We start from the raw sequence: 19,341 nt of genomic DNA, 5'->3' as shown, positions 1-19,341 counted from the left end.
AATATTAAGAGAAAGAAATCTATAATTTTGAACCTAGACAATAAAGATTTATGTATAAGGCAATGTGTTGATATTATAAAATAGATTTATAAATTATATATTAAAAATAGACAATGCCAATTTAATGAATGCTTTATGACTTAAGGATAAAAAAATATCTAAAAGCTTACAAGTATATATGGAGCCAATATTTTTTTTCTTTTTTAATTAGGCCAGAAACTAATGATTTATAATGTTACATTACCTACAGTTTGTAAAAATAGCCAGCCTAAAATTCAAAATGTTTGTATTTTGGGGAAATTATTTCATTTGATAGTAAATATGGATATTAATGATCTCTTTTAAAGACAGACTGCATAAAAATGACATCTAAGTAACTATGACTTCCCATTCAAAAGTAATCCCATAAATTGAAGATAAGCCTATCAATTACAATTCTTTTTATTATTGTGTTTGTGTTTGTATATTTATGAAGTATGTTCAAGCACACTTTTTTGAGAAAAAAATTCTATATGCAGTAGCAAATATTATAGACAGAATACATTGTAAATACACATATTCAAATATTTTGTGTGTGATTATTTAAAAAGGGTAAGAATCAAGTTCTAGGACAGTACAGGTATACCAGTTACTAGTTTATCTGTTCCTTATAACAATGTCTATCTCACAGTTAGAATTTTTTTTTTCCAATTAAGCCAAGGAAAGCATAACTTACTCTTGCCCAGTGAGGCTAGAATCAAAGAAGGGAAAACCATGTGGATATCTCTGTTCATAACTTGAGAAAGCTGAATTGGGTTCAGTAAATCAGCCTTCCATACTATTCTTAAACTTGATTTACCAGTTGAAATTGGGATATGGTCATTGATCTATCCAGTGTTTATTTGTAACTGCACTGGGCCTGGGCATGAGAAGCATCAATAAGCTATATCTCATATAGTTATGATGTACTTAAATATATATAAATACATGAGTCTATATGTCTACATTATTACACTCCAGCATAACATGTCTACATGCAGACACATATGTACTTGTGTGTGTGTGTGTGTATACACACATGCTATATACATAATTATTTCATATAATAAAGAAAACTATACATATATACATGTACATAGGTACATACATGTTTTATGTATACATGTTTCATATATACATATATAAAATATATATTATTTTTATATACATATATGTATCTCCCCAGCAAAACACAAAATTTGTAAGACTGGGTACATGTGTGTCTTCTAATTTTTATTTTCTTTCTAGGTAATGACAGCAAAACATCAACCAGCTATTGTTTTAGGAGAACAGCAAGGACTCTTTTTTTTTTTTTTAAGATTGTACTTATTTATTTGTCAGACAGAAAGAAAGAACATGCAGGGGGCGCGACAGACAGAGGGAGAGGGAGAAGCAGGCCACTGCGGGACTCGATCCCAGGACCCTGGGATCATGACCTGAGCTGAAGGCAGATACTTCACCAGCTGAGCCACACAGGCATCCCAGAATGGCAAGGACTTAATTGTTAGAATGATTAGTCAGTATTATGACTCAAAATACTCTTGAGAAAGATTGAAGGTAATAGGTTACAGAGGTAAGCATGGGTTAAAAATCAGAAAATCTTATATTTAAAATTAAGGAGTTTGAAAAAATAAAAATAAAATTGAGGAGTTTGTACTTTATCCTGTACCTGTGAGGAAACATTACAGAATTTTAACCAATAAAGTGAGGAGATTAACTATGTTCTTTTGAAGAATTTTCTTAGCTACCACATAGAGAAGGAAATGTGATAGGCCAAGACTGAAAGAGACTTGAAAAATAGTAGAATGGACTGTTACAAGAATTCAGGTGACAGCTGAACTCATTTTAATCTAAGGCAGTAGCAGGGGGAATAGAGAGTTATGGAGGTCTAATAGGTTCTGTGGGTACATAAAAAATGTGTAGAAGAGCTTTCTACATTTTATTATGTATTTATTATACTCCATCATAATTGTCATATATGGTGAATTTCTATTGAAGAACAGTAACAAACCAAATTTTTCAACATACATACAGTAGGTTAAACATAAAATATCAATGACATTTTTAGTATATCTTTGATATAAAAATTTTCTAGTGCATCTAAAATCTTTGAGATGAACATTTCCCTCTATCTAAGTGGTCCTTTGAAGTCTATTGATTAATCCAAATATTTAGAAGACAAAGATTCTCACACAAAATAGTTTTTCAATTTTGAGATATTATACTTGTCATGTTTAAAGATTTAACACTAGTTATCATTAACTTTATGTAGAGGGACCTGGCTAATGACACTCTGTGACCAAAAGGCGACTATAGACAGCTATGCTATTGCAACAATAATAAAACAAATACTGGGCATATTTGAGAAAGAGGTAATGCATCCTCATGTTCTATTGAAAACACAACTTCAAGAACTAGAGTCCCGCTATCTACGCAAAAGTAATTTAAACAGCTATTTCTTCAAAACTTGGCAGCTTGGATTTTAATCTACAGAATTTTAATAACACCAGTTATCTAGAGGTTAAAATAAATGAAAGTTAAAGATATTTTTAAAGCAATAGTGTAGCCAATAGAATTGTCCTTATCTAGATCTGAATTTTAATTTTTGATTTAATCAATACCTCTAGCTAATGTTAATGTTATCCAACAAAGAAATATCTAGTGAGCACATACATTCACACACTATGCTGGGAATCAAATGAGATTTTAACAGAAGAATCTGTCATCGTGAAGTATATTAGAGCCCTAACAAAACAATATTAGGATAATCAGAGTTGTGCTTAATAAATGTTCTTTTCACAGTCATAGACAAATTGTAGAAAAACAACTAGGCAAGGCCAGTAATTACAGTCCATTGCCTCCCTTAGGGTTGAAGAGATGAGGAAAGGAATCTGTTGCTGGAACCCTGTAAGAGTACTTTGGAGATGAACAGCCTTGAGAAGGGAAGTTCCTTTTGGTCAAGAGACACTTAATTCCAGCCCAAGGTGAACACTTAAGGAGGAGAACAAGAAAATAAATACATTGAATTCACCCTCTTTCCCCTCTCTGCTCATGTACTGGGGCTTCATATTGGTCAAATCCAACTGGAAAACGAGGGAAAGGGGACCTCTTGATGATATCCATTCTCATCAGCATGCCAGGGGAGAGAGCAGGGCAGAGAGCATGGAGATAGATCCCAATGAGCAAATGGATGATATTCAGGACCTACAGAATCTTGTAGGGAGGTAATTACAGTGTTTGGAGGTACGTGCTCTGATAGTGGTGACTAATTCCACTTACGTGCTTCATTTCATTTTTGTGAGGTCCTCGAAAGCAACTCACAGTAAGAAATGTCAGAGATATTAAGAATGGAACAGAATTAGCCAGGCAAAGCTGGTACTATAATAACCTAAACCTAGGTTTTCACAGTTTTGTGCTATAATGCACAGACCCGTTTTAAAGAGGAAAGAAAAATATAAAAACTCATAGGTCAGGGCACCTGGGTGGCTCAGATGGTTAAGTGTCTGCCTTCAGTTCAGGTCATGATCTCTAGGTCCTGGGATCGAGCCCCATGTCAGGCTCCCAGCTCAGCAGGGAGTCTGCTTCTCTCTCTCCCTCTGCCTCTTCCCCTGCTTGTGCTTTGTCTCTGTATCTCTCTCAAATGAATAAAAAAAAAAAAAAAAAAAAAAAACTCATAGGTCTGGGAACTCTCTTAAATTATTTATTTAAATATTCCTTAATTATATTCAAGTATAAAACTATATAAATGTTATGCTTATGCTTATTGCCTATACTATAAAATCTCAACAAAATGATTTTTTTAAAGATTTTATTTATTTGAGAGAGAGAGAGCATGAGAGGGGGGGAGGGTCAGAGAGAGAAGCAGACTACCCGCTAAGCAGGGAGCCAGATGTGGGGCTCAATCCTAGGACTCCAGGATCATGACCTGAGCCGAAGGCAGTTGCTTAACCAACTGAGCCACCCAGGTGCCCCTCAACAAAATAATTTATTAACATTATAAAACAAATAGAATTCAAATTAATGTAATTTAAGAATGAAGTTTTGCAGAAACAATTTGCTTTTTGTAGAATCTAAAGCAAACCTAAATACCAAGGACTTTTATATGGATCATGTTTATACAACCATAGTTAGGTAACAACTCAATTTTCTTTCCTCTTGAAATTATTCGAGCCATTGGGGAATCCTCATTCACAGTTTCTTGGGTTTTTTTGTTTGTTCGTTTGTTTCTTCCTCTCACTTTATAAGAATACATATTTTATATATCAAGGTGATCTTTACTCTTACTTTGTCCATGACAAGCAAAGTAGTGCTTACAGGGCACCTGAGTGGCTCAGTTGGTTGAGCATCTGACTCTTGGTTTTGGCTTAGGTCGTGATCTCAGGGTCGTGAGACTGAGCTCCACATTAGGCTCCATGCTCAGCACAGAGTCTACTTGAGATTCTCTCTCCCTCTCCCTCCCCTTTGCCCTTCTCTCTCTCTCTCTAAAATAGATAAATAAATGGCGCCTGGGTGGCTCAGTTGGTTAAGCGACTGCCTTCGGCTCAGGTCATGATCCTGGAGTCCCAGGATCGAGTCCCACATCGGGATCCCTATCTGCTTCTCCCTCTGACCCTCTTCCCTCTTGTGCTTTCTATCTCTCATTCTTTCTCTCTCTCAAATAAATAAATAAAATCTTAAAAAAAATAAAATAGATAAAATTAAAAAAAAAATTAGCACTTGTAGCCAGAACTGTGAAGAATATAAGTATAAACACTGTGTCTTAGTCAGTTAGGGCTCCAGTAACAAATTGCCATAGATGGAGTGGCTTATAAGCAATAGAAGAAATTTATTTCTCATTTCTGCAGGCTGAAAACCGAGATTAGAGTGCCAATATGGTTCGGTTCTCATGAAAGCCCTTCTCTGGGCGGTGGACTGCCAACTTCCTGTGCAGTCTCATGTGTGGGAGACAGATCCAGCTCCCTCTCTGGTCTCTTCTCAGAGGTCACTAACTCCATTCATGAAGGTTCTACCCTCCTGCATTAACTACCTCCCAATTGCTTCATCTCCTAATACCATCACATTGGGGATTAGATTTCAACTTATGAATTTTGTGGGGACACAAACATTCAGCCCATGATAAACGTTTAAAAGACACACTGATTAGGCTGCCATTTCCTTCCTTTTTTTTTAAGGATTTTATTTATTTATTTGACAGAGACACAGCGAGAGAGGGAACACAAGCAGAGGGAGTGGGAGAGGGAGAAGCAGGCTTCCCACTGAGCAGGGAACCCAATGCGGGGCTCTATCCCAGGACCCTGGGATCATGACCTGAGCTGAAGGCAGATGCTTAACGCCTGAGCCACCCAGGTGTCCCTAGGCTGTCACTTCTTAAAAGTCCTGTTCATCCTATGGCACCAACTTAAAAAAGTCATTTGTCAGGGAAGCTCCTCTGACATTTCAGATCAAGTAAGTTCCCCTGAAAAGTCCTCTCTTACCAATATGGGCCTTCCCTCTTCAACCCTTATTCATATCTATTTAGTAGGTGACCTCCAGATATTTCTGTTTTTTCTCCCAGGCACATGGTAGGCCTGTATCTTTCCTGTCAGGTTGAAGTTAGGTGTGGATGTGTGAGTAGGTTAACCAGTGAGAGGCAAGTAGAAGAGTCGGATGTCATGTTTAGGTAGGAGGTTACAGATCCAGTGTACAACATTCTTCCTTCCCAACAGGTCAGAGGGTATCTGCTCTTGTGGAATGGATTCCAGTGAGAACTGCCTTGGAGCAAGCAGGCTCTTGCTGACAAATCACAATGTGTAGCATGAGGGGCTTGCTATTTTTAGGCCACTAATATTTGTGGGTAGTTTATTAGAGCAAAGCATACTGTAGCCTATTTTATATGACGCATCACATATGTCATTTTACATTTATGTGACTGATTGATTATCTGTCTACCCTACCTCATTATGATCCCAAAGGCAATCTTAATTTTCACTGTGCATGTTATTTTTGATACCTAGCAAAACACCTGATAAATATGAGCGACTCGTGTTAGGCAGAATAATTGTTTCCCAGAGATCCCCATGTCCAAATTCCTGGAAACTGTGAATGTGTTACTGTAAGTGGCAAAAGGCAATTTGCAGATGGTATAAAGGTTATGCACATTGAAAGAAGGACATGATTCTGGATTATCAAGGTGGATTCAACTTAAATGTATGAGCTCTTAGAAGTTCGAGAGAAATACAGCTGGTTGAGGGATGGGACAACAGAGGGAGGAGGAGGAGAGACTCAACAGTGTGAAAAGCCCAGACCTGGAACCGCTGGCTTTGAGAAGGGAGGAGGGGTGCCTGTCGTGGGAGAAGGCATGTGGGCAGCATCTAGAAGATAGTAATTGCCGTCAGTTGGCAGACTGAAAACAACCAGGGGTCTCAGTGCTACAACCACAGGGACCAGAATTCTGCTAGAAACCTGAATAAGCAATGAAACTGGTCCCCAGGCCCACCCCCATCTCTTAGAGTCTTCAGAAAGAAATGCACCCCGTGGTCCCTTTGATTTTAATCTGGCAAGAGACCCACATCAGAATTATAAGATAACACACTTGCACTGTTTTAAGACTCAAAGTTTTGGGTAATTTATTATAACTACAGTTGAAACTAAACATGCCTCAGTTAGTATATGCCGGAAAAATAAATAAATGAGTAAATGAAAGAAACACCAGAATTTAAATCTATTACGTGCACATTTTAACAGATACACTATTATCTACGAAGGTATTCTTTTGAATGGAATCCTATTTTTCTTATCCTTCCAAGATACATCTTTCACTTTAGTTCATTTAAGAGATTTGGATTAGGAGAAAGCTTGCTCAGGGATGATCTTTGTTGCTTTATCAGCTGCTGATTTTGAGACAGGTGTCAAAACCTGCTAACTAGGTTTTTCCTTTTTCAAAGGGAGGGAGTTAAGTGCCTCTCTGCCTCCATATTCCAGATCGGCCAGGAAAGAAATTGGTCTAATTACTCCAACTTCAGGTTGTAATTGCCCGTCTACATTTTCTGCCAAAGGTCCCTGTCTTGTTTCCACTCACTGTTAATGAAAACAGAAAGAAACATTTGCCCTGTGTGGCTCACCGGCTTTCTCTACCGCTTTGTGTCAAACCTGGAATTTCCCTGTTTTGGCAATCACGTTAACAGACACCTCAGGGTTACAGGGTTTCTTCCTCAGAATCTTACTCCTTGCAAACAGGTGACTACATGGTGACAGTCAAAGATGCTATCTTAAATCTCCAAACTTCCAGTTGCTTTAATTTATTGTTTTTTTTTTTAAGAGCAAAAATACATAAGTCTATTGAAAAGTGGAATTAGACAGGATTTCTTCACAATATGTTAATGAGTTCTCACAAAACATCAGACAAGACTAAGTATCTTTGTCAAAGATCTACTGGGAAAATATGAAAAAGATACAAACACAAATCATCCATACCCACCTACCCATCCACACCGAAGGAAGGAAGGAAGGAAGGAAGGAAGGGAGGGAGGGAGGGAGGGAGGGAGGAAGGAAGGAAGGAAGGAAGGAAGGGAGGGAGGGAGGGAGGGAGGGAGGGAGGGAGGGAGGGAGGAAGGAAGGAAGGGAGGGAGGGAGGGAGGGAGGGAAGGAAGGAGGGAGGGAGGAAGGAAGGAAGGAAGGAAGGGAGGGAGGGAGGGAGGGAGGGAGGGAGGGAGGGAGGGAGGGAGGGAGGAAGGAAGGAAGGAAGGAAGAACAGAGACATAAAAAGTAAAAACTCCCCTCCAAATACAATCTGTTCACTTTTTTTCTCCCCTGACTATAATTTTGTATTCAGAACTTAAAAATACTAAAATAATAATAATAATAATAATAATAATAATAATAATAAATTGATAATCTCAAATGTCAGGGTTTGAACCATCCCCCAAAAGACAACATACATTCAGATTAAAGAGAGAGAATTTACTAAGGAAATATCTTTAAGTTGGGCACCTGAGTGGCTCAGTTGGTTAGGCCACTGCCTTCGGCTCAGGTCATGATCCTGGAGTCCCCGGATCGAGTCCTGCATTGGGCTCCCTGCTTGGCAGGGAGTCTGCTTCTCCCTCTGACCCTCCCCCCTCTCATGTGCTTTCTCTCTCTCTCTCATTCTCTCTCTCTCAAATAAATAAATAAATAAAAATCTTTTAAAAAAAAGGAAATATCTTTAAGTCAAATAATCATCTTAGTTTTCTATGTAAGAATTTAGTCAATATGAAATTTCATTTTATCAAAAAGCAACCTTCAACTTAATATTTATCTTGGGATTTTTCTGGCTCTTAAGATATTCTTGAAATTTCCCTCTAGGGAAATAGCATTTGTTAATCCACTGTGTCATTTAAAAAAATATGTTATTGTCTTTGTAGGAATTTTTAAAACAACTATCTTTATTCTAGGGAAAGATTCCAATTTCTGTGACGATTTTGAAAATGTTCTTCAATGTTAATCCAGGCATAGCTCTTTTTCATTTAAAGGAAATCTTTGCACCATATGAATGTTTACAATTATAGGTGCTATATAGTCTTAACAAATTTCCTATTGTCTAAGTAATTCTTAATTGTATAGGACAACCCAAGGTGCTACAGGATGTTTAGTATTCTTTATTTGTTTTTCACACACATAATTAGTGTTTTATTCTTTGAAGAATGGTTCTAAAACATCACACTAAGTCAGGCTGAAAGTTTTATAAGGATATGTTATTACACATGACATAGATAGATAGATAGACAGATGCCCCAAAACCTTGGTCATAGAGTTTTGATATACCGAGTTGGGAGTAGCACCCAAGTTTTCCAACCGGCATCATTTTTCTCTTGTCTGCGTACACTTCTCATTAGCTGTCTTCTGCTTTGGCTGCATTATCTCAGAGTTCCTCTGCTCTCTCTGAGAGGTAGTTGTCCTATCCTCTTTTCTTTTACCCTTGCTAATTTCCTGGGATTTTTTCATGTTTTTCTGGCAAATGTTCACAGGCCACGCCAACCACTGGATGAAGCCTGGAAGAGAGCTACTTGGAAAAGCAATGGCACCCTGCATGCTCAGCAGTCGTCCCCACATGTGGCTCCGGAAGGCTGAGCCTCTGCACAGTTCTGTCAATAAATGTCGTTAGCACTCCTATGTCTTTGTGACAAAATTAAGATGTCCCATACATTTTCAACGCCTTCATCCCATGAGGTGACAGAGTCTCAGTTTGAAAGCCATTGCAATAATATCCGACATTATTGCTGGACACAATCCTATTATGGGGGAAAAATCAGAGAAGAATTTCTTTTCATGTTTACAATAATAAAATATAAAAGTAAAACTGTGTTATAAAAGTAAAACTGTCCCACCTCCATAAGTATGCAGGGGCACTTTTGCCAAAGGATTTTTATTACCAAATGTCAGTTCTTTTTGATCTTGAACATGATTCGTGATTTGCTTATTTGGAACAGAATCATCATTTTTAATAAGTACCTAATGATATCTTGTGTAAGGGTTTCAAGTCATAGCAAGAAAATTTGAATTTGTATTCCTCAACATGTTGTTGTTTCCAAATTCACGATCTTTACAATCTTAGAATTCTCTTTTTCTCCATTTCTCCACCTCTCTTCTCTACTACATAGGACAGGTCATAACCATTCTTCACTATTTATTTGGAATATATCAATCAGTGCCTCTTTTCATTCATGTTGACAAACTTCTTATTTAGTTTTTCTTTTTTTTCTTCTCATTTAGATTTTTTTTAAGATTTTATTTATTTATTTGACAGAAAGAGGGGGGGGCACAAGCAGGGGGAGTTGCAGGCAGAGGGAGTGGGAGAAGCAGGCTCCCCTGCTGAGCAGGGAGCCTGATACTGGGCTCTGTCGCAGGACCCTGGGATCATGACCTGAGCCGAAGGCTGAAACTTAACCGATTGAGCCACCCAGGCGCCCTCTCTCATTCAGTTTCTTGTCAAAACTCTTCAATCATCATGCTACTCTACCTGGCTTATCAGTGATTTCTAAAGCTAACAAACAAACAACAACTAAAACAATGGCTACCATTTATTGGATGTATTATAAAATTATTATTATTATTATTATTATTATTAATTCTGAGAACATACTGTGAAGATGAACACACCATCTGTTCCAGATGAAGAATCATGGTAAAAAACCACCTTGACTAGATTTCTTAGGAAGGTGGACTACAGGTTAAATGTCCCAGGTAGTCGCAGGCTACTCACTGCAGGAAGTAATTCCACCAGGTGAACAAAGTTAACTCTTCTATGTTTCGGAAAAAAATTATTAATTTCATTGGGACCTCAAGTTGCATATTTCATAGGACTGAGCTCTATTTTCCATTCACACTAAACTGATAAGTAACTTTACTAAGTAAAAGGGAAAGTAGGGATCAGAACATAACAACCCATTCATACCAGCTATCTTACTCTAGACCACACTTCACTGGAACAGACATCTGGATCAATAGTTATTCTTTTGTTTTTCACTGTTGAATGTGTGATTGAGTTGTTAGTAATGTTGTTGTTCTCATTCATATAATCATAATTTCAACAAATACTTCTCAGTGCCTACTATCGACTAGCTACTATGTTAGTAAAAATGTGGCCAGATATTTGGATCCTACAGATTTTCAACTCTTCAAGAATCTTGCTCTACCAAGTAATTCTCATTTTTTTTCATATATTTTCTACCATTTTCTCTCCTAGATCAGGGTTTAGCAAAATGTTTCTATGAAGTGCTAAATAGTAAATATTTTAGAGTATGTGGGTCAAACTGTCTCTGTTTAATCAATTATGTCGTTGAAGCCCAAATATGTGGCTGTGTTCCAATAAAGCTTTATTTAGGAAAACAGGCCATAGGCCAGACTTGATCCAAGGGCTATAACTTGCCAGTCCATGTTCTACATACTTGCCCTTCAGCATATAAACACACTCAAGTCTTTCCCTTATTAAAACATCTAATCTTTGTAAGGCTTAACCTACTATATTAGTCTACTCTATTTTTTATCTTTAATATTTATAAATAAAATTGTTAGACTGTCTCTCACTACTTCCTTACCTCCTATTCAATTCTACAGTCACTGAAACCTTGTTTTTTCCTTGTTTTGCCCCCTTGCCATGGCTAAACCTAATAGGCATGTTTTAGCCATTGCCATATACTTCAGGTCTCCAGAGCATGCAACATTCCAAGTCTCTTTCTTCATGTTGCACACTGAATTTTCAAAAGATAGCAACAGTTTCTTCCATTCCACATGCTCTTCCAGAATCTTGCCATTTCCACGTCAAGAGGTAGAATCATATCCTCTTCACTTTAAGCCCCATGAGCCTGCAACCAATAAACTCTGTGGAAATGACACTGGATAACTTCTGAGGTTAGGTATTAGAAGGCAATATACGCAGCTTCTTAGCTGGAAATCTTGAACTAGAACTCTATGCCACCATGTAAGCAGTTTCACTGTCCTGAAGCTGTCTTGTGGAAAGGAAGCCCAAATTGCTCATGTGAAGGGATCCCATGGAGAAGCTTTGGGACTAATGAAAAGAGACAGATACAAAGACATTGCCCAGATGCTGCCCCTCCATCCACCATATGACTGCAACTACATCAGAGAACTTCAGCCAGAGCCACCAAGCCAAGCCTTTCCCAAATCCATGACACACAGAAACCTAAGAAATACTGGTAGGATAGGTGATATTTTAAGTCCTCACACTTAGACTGGTGTGCTACAAAGCAATAAATAACTTGGACCTTCCTTCAAATTATCTTCTTTCTTGACCTCTAGGCATTGATTGCTTTAAATTTCCTTTTGCTTTCCTAACACTCTTTCATAGTCTATATTAACTTTATTCTTCTTAAACACTCTAATTTTCCATGGTGCTGGTCGCCGTGACTCTACCCCTCAGCTAATACCAGCCAACCCTACAGTTTCATCTATTATATGTAAATGATTGTTACTGCCACACTTCTCCTGAGGTTTCACGTTAAGTTTTGCAAGTGCTATTGAACTCACATGTGCATCTCCCCACATATCTCAATCTCATAATACTCCGGATCAAAGCTATCATCCCACTGCTTTTCAACCTGTCCCTACCTTCCATATATGCTATGTATGTATACTCCTACCCATTTCCTAAGCCAGAAAATAGGGAATCATCTTGATCTTTTGTTTCCTTTACTTCATCATTACAAACTGTCACTGATTCTTTGTGTTTTTCTAAATGTTTTTCTTACTTTTAGTCAGTCTCTATAACACTAACAGAATATTGTATCTTAAAGGAAAATCTGATCCTCTCACTGTCTCTAGGGAAAGCGTATACGTATTTTAAGAGCAATGAAACTCACTTCATCCTGCTGTCACAAACTGCAGGCTAAAATGTGTAACCACCCATCAAAGTGTTAAGATCTAAAAAAAACCCTTTACATTTAATTTGTCACTCTCTGCTGAAAACACGGATGTGTCAGAGTTGAGATCTACACAAGATCCTAAAAGTCACAGGGGTCAATCATTTTGAAAAGCTCAAATTCTAGATACTCCATTCCCTGTCAAATGGTCATGCACTTTTCTCAAACAAGCCCATTTCTCTCATTGCTCCACCCTCATGTGCTCATTCCTACATGCTCCAGCATTACCTTTTACATAACCTTAGCATAAGATTCACCACTCAGTACATAAGTCATTATCTGTGTAAATTATCTTTTCCTTCCACTAGACCTTGGCCTCCTTGAAAACATCAGTGCATCTTTTGCTCCATTTCATTCTATTTTACCCTTTGGAGACTCATTTAGAGCCTAAAATTTAGAAGGTAAGTAGTTTTGAATAATAACTATCAATGCATGATTAATACATGTTTGCATAATTTTTAGGATTTTTGTAAACAAATGTCTCCTTTAAAACAGACGGAGAAATGGAATGATTTTAGGAAATTGGGGACATTTTTGTAACTGGGTAACATTGGGTAACTATTCTTGTTTGGGAATATCAGGAGGATATATTACCTTATAATTTAAAAAGGAGTTGTCTTAGCAATATACCTTGGAGCTGAGAAAACAACTATTGAAAGGAAAAAAAGTGTATTTATTTGAAGCTTTAAAGAATAAGAATACTCATTAGAACTCCTAAATTAAAATATGAGATTGTCAAAAAAGACTACTTTAGGAAACTGCTGTCATGTATATTCATATTCCTGATAGTAATAGGCACAAAATAAAGATGGGCCATTATCAGTTTCATGAGAAATATTTTACTGTTTTTTTGCTTCATATATAATTAGAAATATTTTATAGAGAATGTTAAAAATAATACAAACCAGAGTTTGGAAGTGGAGAAATCCAAAAGAATTAATTGAATCAAGAGATTGAAGAACAAAATTTGAGAGTAAAGAAAATAAGAACGAGAATTTTTACATCATGATAGTTATATAAAAACATGATCGGAGAGATATATAGCAGCAACACATGTGAGGAAAACAGAAATCATTGTCAATAAATTCAATAGATTGCTTTGTAGCTATAAAAAATGAGTATATGTCTTCATTAACAAGTGTTGTATTTCAAATCAAGGACATGCTCTGTCCTTCACTAATAAGACAAAATCTGGACCATTGTGTTCAGCTCTGGCCACCATATTTTAGGGGCACCATATGGAAAAAGGTTTAAAGGAGAGGGAGTCGGATGATGAAGGTTTACATGGAGACAGTTCAAACAAATGAGGAAATTACATGTGGGAGCATTAGACATTTGCTGCGTGGTCCAAGGGAAAATTCTAAGGCCAAGTAAGGGAAATTACAGAGACACAGACTCTGGCTTGATACAAATAATTTTATAACAAACAGATATGGTTTTTGTTTTTGAGGAGAGATGCTAAGTGTGGAGAATCTCAAGCAGTCTCCACACCTAGCGCAGAGCCCGAAGTAGGGCTCCATCTCATCATCCTGAGATCATGACCTGAGCCAAAATCAAGAGTTGGACACTTAACTGATGAGCCACCCAGACGCCTCTAACAGACAGATAGGTTTTATTCAGTTTCCAATAACTTGAGCTGTTCATTGAAAAAGAAGAATGACCACTCAGTGGAAGATTTGACACATTTACAATTCAACTTGGGGCTAAGACGAGAAAAATATATAGATATGGATATAGAGCTATGTAAAATACAAGTGCCTCCTAAGGAGAGTGTATCTTGTTTTATAGATGGCTTTTGGCCTTTGTGGGTTGGCTGGGAGCTTGAGAGTAAGAAGAAGAAAGTAATGAATAGCTCCAGACTGCAAAGTGAAAAGAACTTGGCATTGTTTTAAGTGAATTAGAAAGTAAGGAGTGAGGTAGAGAAATTATAAAGAGTTAGGAACACCTCTGAGCTGCCATGAAACCATGTACTATATGGGATGAAGGCCCCACAGTAAAACCTCTGGCGGTTTATTGGTTGAAAACATCCCTAACAGGAGTGTCTATAATTTGATGCTTAGCTTGTGGTGTCCCTAGAATGTACTCACCCCTTCTATCTTTCCTCAAATTAAACCCTATTATCCACACAAAATGACTTGAAGGTGTTGTCACATTTTAATTTTATTTGTGGAAATCTGGGAAGGATCTGTGTAGTTCTCAAAAAGAGATAAAGATGAGGTTCAGATCCATGCAATTCAGAAGGAAAAAAAAAAAAAAAAGACGAGGGCCAGAGAGATTGTTCATACACTGGAAGGAACTATATGTGGGCATAGTGTTTTTCCATGGATTCATAAAACTTGCAGAGAAAACTTTGGGCCTCTCGCTGCTTGAAACTGGAAAATGGAGTGATTTCAAATAATCCCAACTTTGACAGTAAACTGCAAACCCCAGCTGACATCTGCTTTATATATAGTCAATTTGTTCTGCCTGTTACATCCCTATTGATCACATTAGCCCCAAATGAGCTCTCTCCCTTCTGAACTCAATTCACTTAACGTGTATCATGCGCTACTTTGGGTTGCACTGCACTGTCTTGGAAACTCATCTAATTAGCACAGTGTTATTTGCATTTGGAAATATATCATGATATATGTGCTTATATCATGCCTCTGAAAATACTTATGAACGGCTAAAGGGCAAGACCCACCTTACAAAATATTTTAACTTTTCACGACACCTACCTCATGTTTGTCCAGGGAGGACCTAAACAAATACTTGTTGAGTTGATAAATCTCTATAAGCTAGAAACATTGTTTGTGGGAAGTTTAGATTAACACCCACAGAGGACCCAAACAATCCACCTCACTAGTTGTCTCAGAAGTCACTCACAATTGTGTCTAAATGAAAAACTGTTTGAAAACATAAATTTAAAAAGAATTGTGATCAGATTAACATGTAGAATTTTCATGGAGAAAAGCTATGTAATTCTGGTGATAATTCTCTCTATTTGAACTTAGGAAGTTTATTTGGTAGACATCAGTTCATCATAGCTTGATAACACTTCCCTCCCCAGTATTAATATGAGGGTTGTTAGATCATACATGTAAGCATTTAGCATGGTGTCATATTCTTCAGACTGCATATATGTTAACTATTGTTATTCAATAATAAGTGTCATTTTTATGATTAAAACATAAATATAACAAGTTCTTGTTTAATTCATGCATCAGTTTTGAAATATCTTATGGAATATAATCTAGCAATCACTCTAACAGCTAAAAAGAGCTTTGGAAACTAAAAAAGTTTTAGAAAATACATATTAATTTTATGAAAGCTAGTATCTAAATAAATGGCATGTTACTGATTGTTCATAATGCAGTGATGAGAAACAGTGACTTCAAATCCAAGAGGTCTATATTCAAGTTTTTAATTACCAACCTACGAGCTTTACAACTTTGAGAACATTATTTAACTTTTTTCAACTCAGCTTCCACAAATGTGAATAAATACATCGTCTGCTTCACAGCTTCTTGTGTAGGTTAAATGAGATAGTACATGTAAAGCATGTGGCTCATGACACTTAGTGCACACTCCAAAAAGAGGAATTGCTATGATCTAATCACAGTGTTAATTAATAATGCTCTTTTATAGTAATTTTAAACATCAGATTTTTAGTTCACTCTAATAGGAAAATATCACATTCAAACCTGATAATATAAATACCAAGAAACCAGTGTCTCAATATTTACAAGGTCAAGGTTTAATAGTTTTCTGCATAGTTTGATATCTAACCATTAACATCCCTAATAAAGGAAGGAAGCATTTAAAAGTTTGTTGTATGCTGTCTCCAAAGGTGGTAAAATTAATTAGGGAGATGTGCAGTCTGCTGATTCATTTGATTATATATTACTACCCAAAGTGCAAAATTTCCCTGCTAAGTCTGTTGCCTAAAGGAGTTTTGGTTGATTCATCACCTCTTTCACTCAGAGGGTTGATCATTGTAAATGACTTTATTGACCCATGGCTTGGTTCAGCATCACATGCTCCAGTGAACCAAGCAAAAAACAGCTGCTAAGTGCAGGTGACAAGTCTTCATGGAAAATTCAAGGGCTGAATCAGCATTCTCTCTGCCATCAGGCTCCTGTGTTGTCACAGATTTCTAAATTTCTTGTGTGACAGGCATGATTTTTAAAGGGACTTGCCCTAAAATAATGTAGCTTCCCATGGACGTTCATGACTTTCAGATAGTTAGAGAGAATCTATTTTTAGAATTTGTATTCCAAATTCCTGGATCCATAGCCATAGTTATACCACATTTCTAATGGTTTATTAAGTGTCAATGGAAAATCTCAAGCCAAATATAATTTGATAAAATAACATGTGATATTTAATGTTTGAAATAATTTAGGAATCACTTGATGACTTTAAACACTGCAAAAAGAAACCAAATATCCATTAAAAGAAGAGTCAAAGGTAATTCAGTGGTAGAAAGATCCTAGAGTTAGAGAGATCTCAGTTTCCACCAGCTCTCCTTGCACTAAGGAACCTTAACAGATCCCCCAGTTAGAAATAGCCTGATCTTCAGGACAACTCTTGGATTTAGAGCTGATTTAAAAAAAAAAAAAAATCTGTCTCCTTCATTAGACTAAGTTTGGGATAGATTAGAAATTAAGTTTTTTTGTCAAAGGCACAAAATGGATGTTTGTCAAGCAGGTTTATGAATTAAATAATTCTAAAATTTTATTCAATATCAAGAGAATGAGAAAACAAGTCACAGCTTGGGAGAAAATATTTACAAAAGACATATCTGATCAGGGAACACTCATCTAAAAATATACAAAGAACTCCTAAAACTCAAGAATTAAAAAGCAACCTGATTTAAAAATGAGCCAAAGACTTGAACAAACATCACACCAAAGAAAGTGTACAGATTGCAAATAAGCAAATGAAAGAGGCTCCACATCATATGTCATTAGAAAAGTGCAAATTAAAATAACGAGATTAGAAAGGCCAAAATCCAGAGCACTGAAAATACCAAATGCCGGTGAGGATGTAGAGCAAAAGTAATTTTCATTTATTACTGGTAAAATGCAGAATAGTACAGCCAGTTTGAACACCATTTGTAGATTTCTTACAAAACTACACTACTCTTACTATATGATCCAGCAAACAAGTTGAAAACGCATGTCCACATATAAACCTCACATGGATGGTTATACAGCAGTTTTATTCATAATTGCCAAAACTTCAATAAAACTTAAGATATCCTTTAGTAAGTGAATAAATTGTGGCACATCCAGAAAAAATGGAATATTAGTCAGCACTAAAAGAAATGAGCTACCAAGCCATGAAAAGACATGGAGGAATTCTAAATGCATCTTACTAACTGAAAGAAGCCTGTTTGAAAAGATTACTTACAGTATAATTCCAACTATATGATATTCTTGAAAAGGCAAAACTATGGAGACGACAAAAAGCTTAGTGGCTGCCAAGGGTTGAGGGGAGGGATGGATGAGTAGGTAGAACAAAGAAGATTTAAAAAGGAAAAAAAAATACATAGAAAAAGGTGATTTCCTTAATCTAAATAATTCCAGGTTTATAATTTTAAAAATTATATGTATATATATATAAAACTCATTTACTCATTCTTAACTTGTAATATCTTTATTATTAATTTATTTGTTGTCTAAAAGAAGCCCATGATTTTCTCAAGAATTCAAAACAAAATGACAACCTGCATTTTTTATTTGGAAACATGACATTTATGATATTATGCTAAGACTTGCACTGCAAGTCTTAAACTGATGCAATGTTTACAACAATATTCAAAGATTTTCAGATAAATTTAGAAAATGTTAATTATAAACTTCACAGGCAGAAGACACGGTCTTATAAAAACTAGAGATCTATAATAGAAAAAAAAAATTGGTGACCTACTTTGAGCACTCACAAACCCAAAGGGTAAAGGAATTTGGTGGGAATTGATTTTTTACTCATAATAGTTAATATATGTAATAAACTCTTGAAAGGAGAAAGAGAAATTAGTATCAAGAGCTTTAAAATTGCTTGGGGACAAGGTGCTATAGAAGTTTATTGTTATACACAAAGAAATACTAGATATTATTTTTCACTAATACCTAAGGAGTCTTCTTAGAATCAAAGTGGGGATTATTTGAGGAAACACTTTAGAACAGTCTTATATACTTCAGTTGTTAAGCAAAATATGAATCAGGATTATTAATTTTTTAATAATATGAAATATATAAAGGCATGGTTACCAAAAATTAATTCAAGTCAGAATGCTTATGTAAAAACAGAAAAACGTATGAGTAGTACCTAATAAAAATTAAGTTTATATCATAGTATAGCTAATTTTGTTTAATACTTCTCAATCTTTAATGTGCCTGATAGTCACTTGGGGGTTTTGTGAAAAATGAAGATATTAATTCAGCTGACGTTGGTTTACTTCTGTTATTTCTAATAAGCTCCTAATTAATGGCAATTCTACTCTAACCTACAATGCATGGAAATTCAAACTCCAAAGTGGCAAGAAGGTCTGACTTCACACTGAGTTGATTAATAGGATAGTACTTTTTAGCAGGAGAGTAAAAATGCATGTGACTTTACAACAAGTGGTATTCTTATTTTTCCACCTCTATACAGCTGACAAATAGTGGGCAGGGTAGAGTGGGGGAAAGCATAGTGGTGTCAACAGAAAGTGTTTTTTCATGTTAAGTTTGTGAGAGCACAGATATGAAGGTATCATCTAAACAGTGTCTAAAGTCTATTAGAAGTTCATATATTCTAGACAAACAACATTTTGTTTGAGGAACATTTTGCAGTACCCTTTCAATCATTAATAGAATAGATATGTTCTTTTATACTTGTGTACATACATATGTCTCGAGTGTCTCTTTAATATTCCTCCATTTAAGTATTGACAGGAAGTTCA

This window comes from Zalophus californianus, chromosome 5 (genome assembly GCF_009762305.2).
Source record: "Zalophus californianus isolate mZalCal1 chromosome 5, mZalCal1.pri.v2, whole genome shotgun sequence".
NCBI classification, from domain to species: domain Eukaryota; kingdom Metazoa; phylum Chordata; class Mammalia; order Carnivora; family Otariidae; genus Zalophus; species Zalophus californianus.
The sequence above is the reverse complement of the archived record's forward strand: the minus strand, read 5'-3'. Positions refer to the sequence as shown.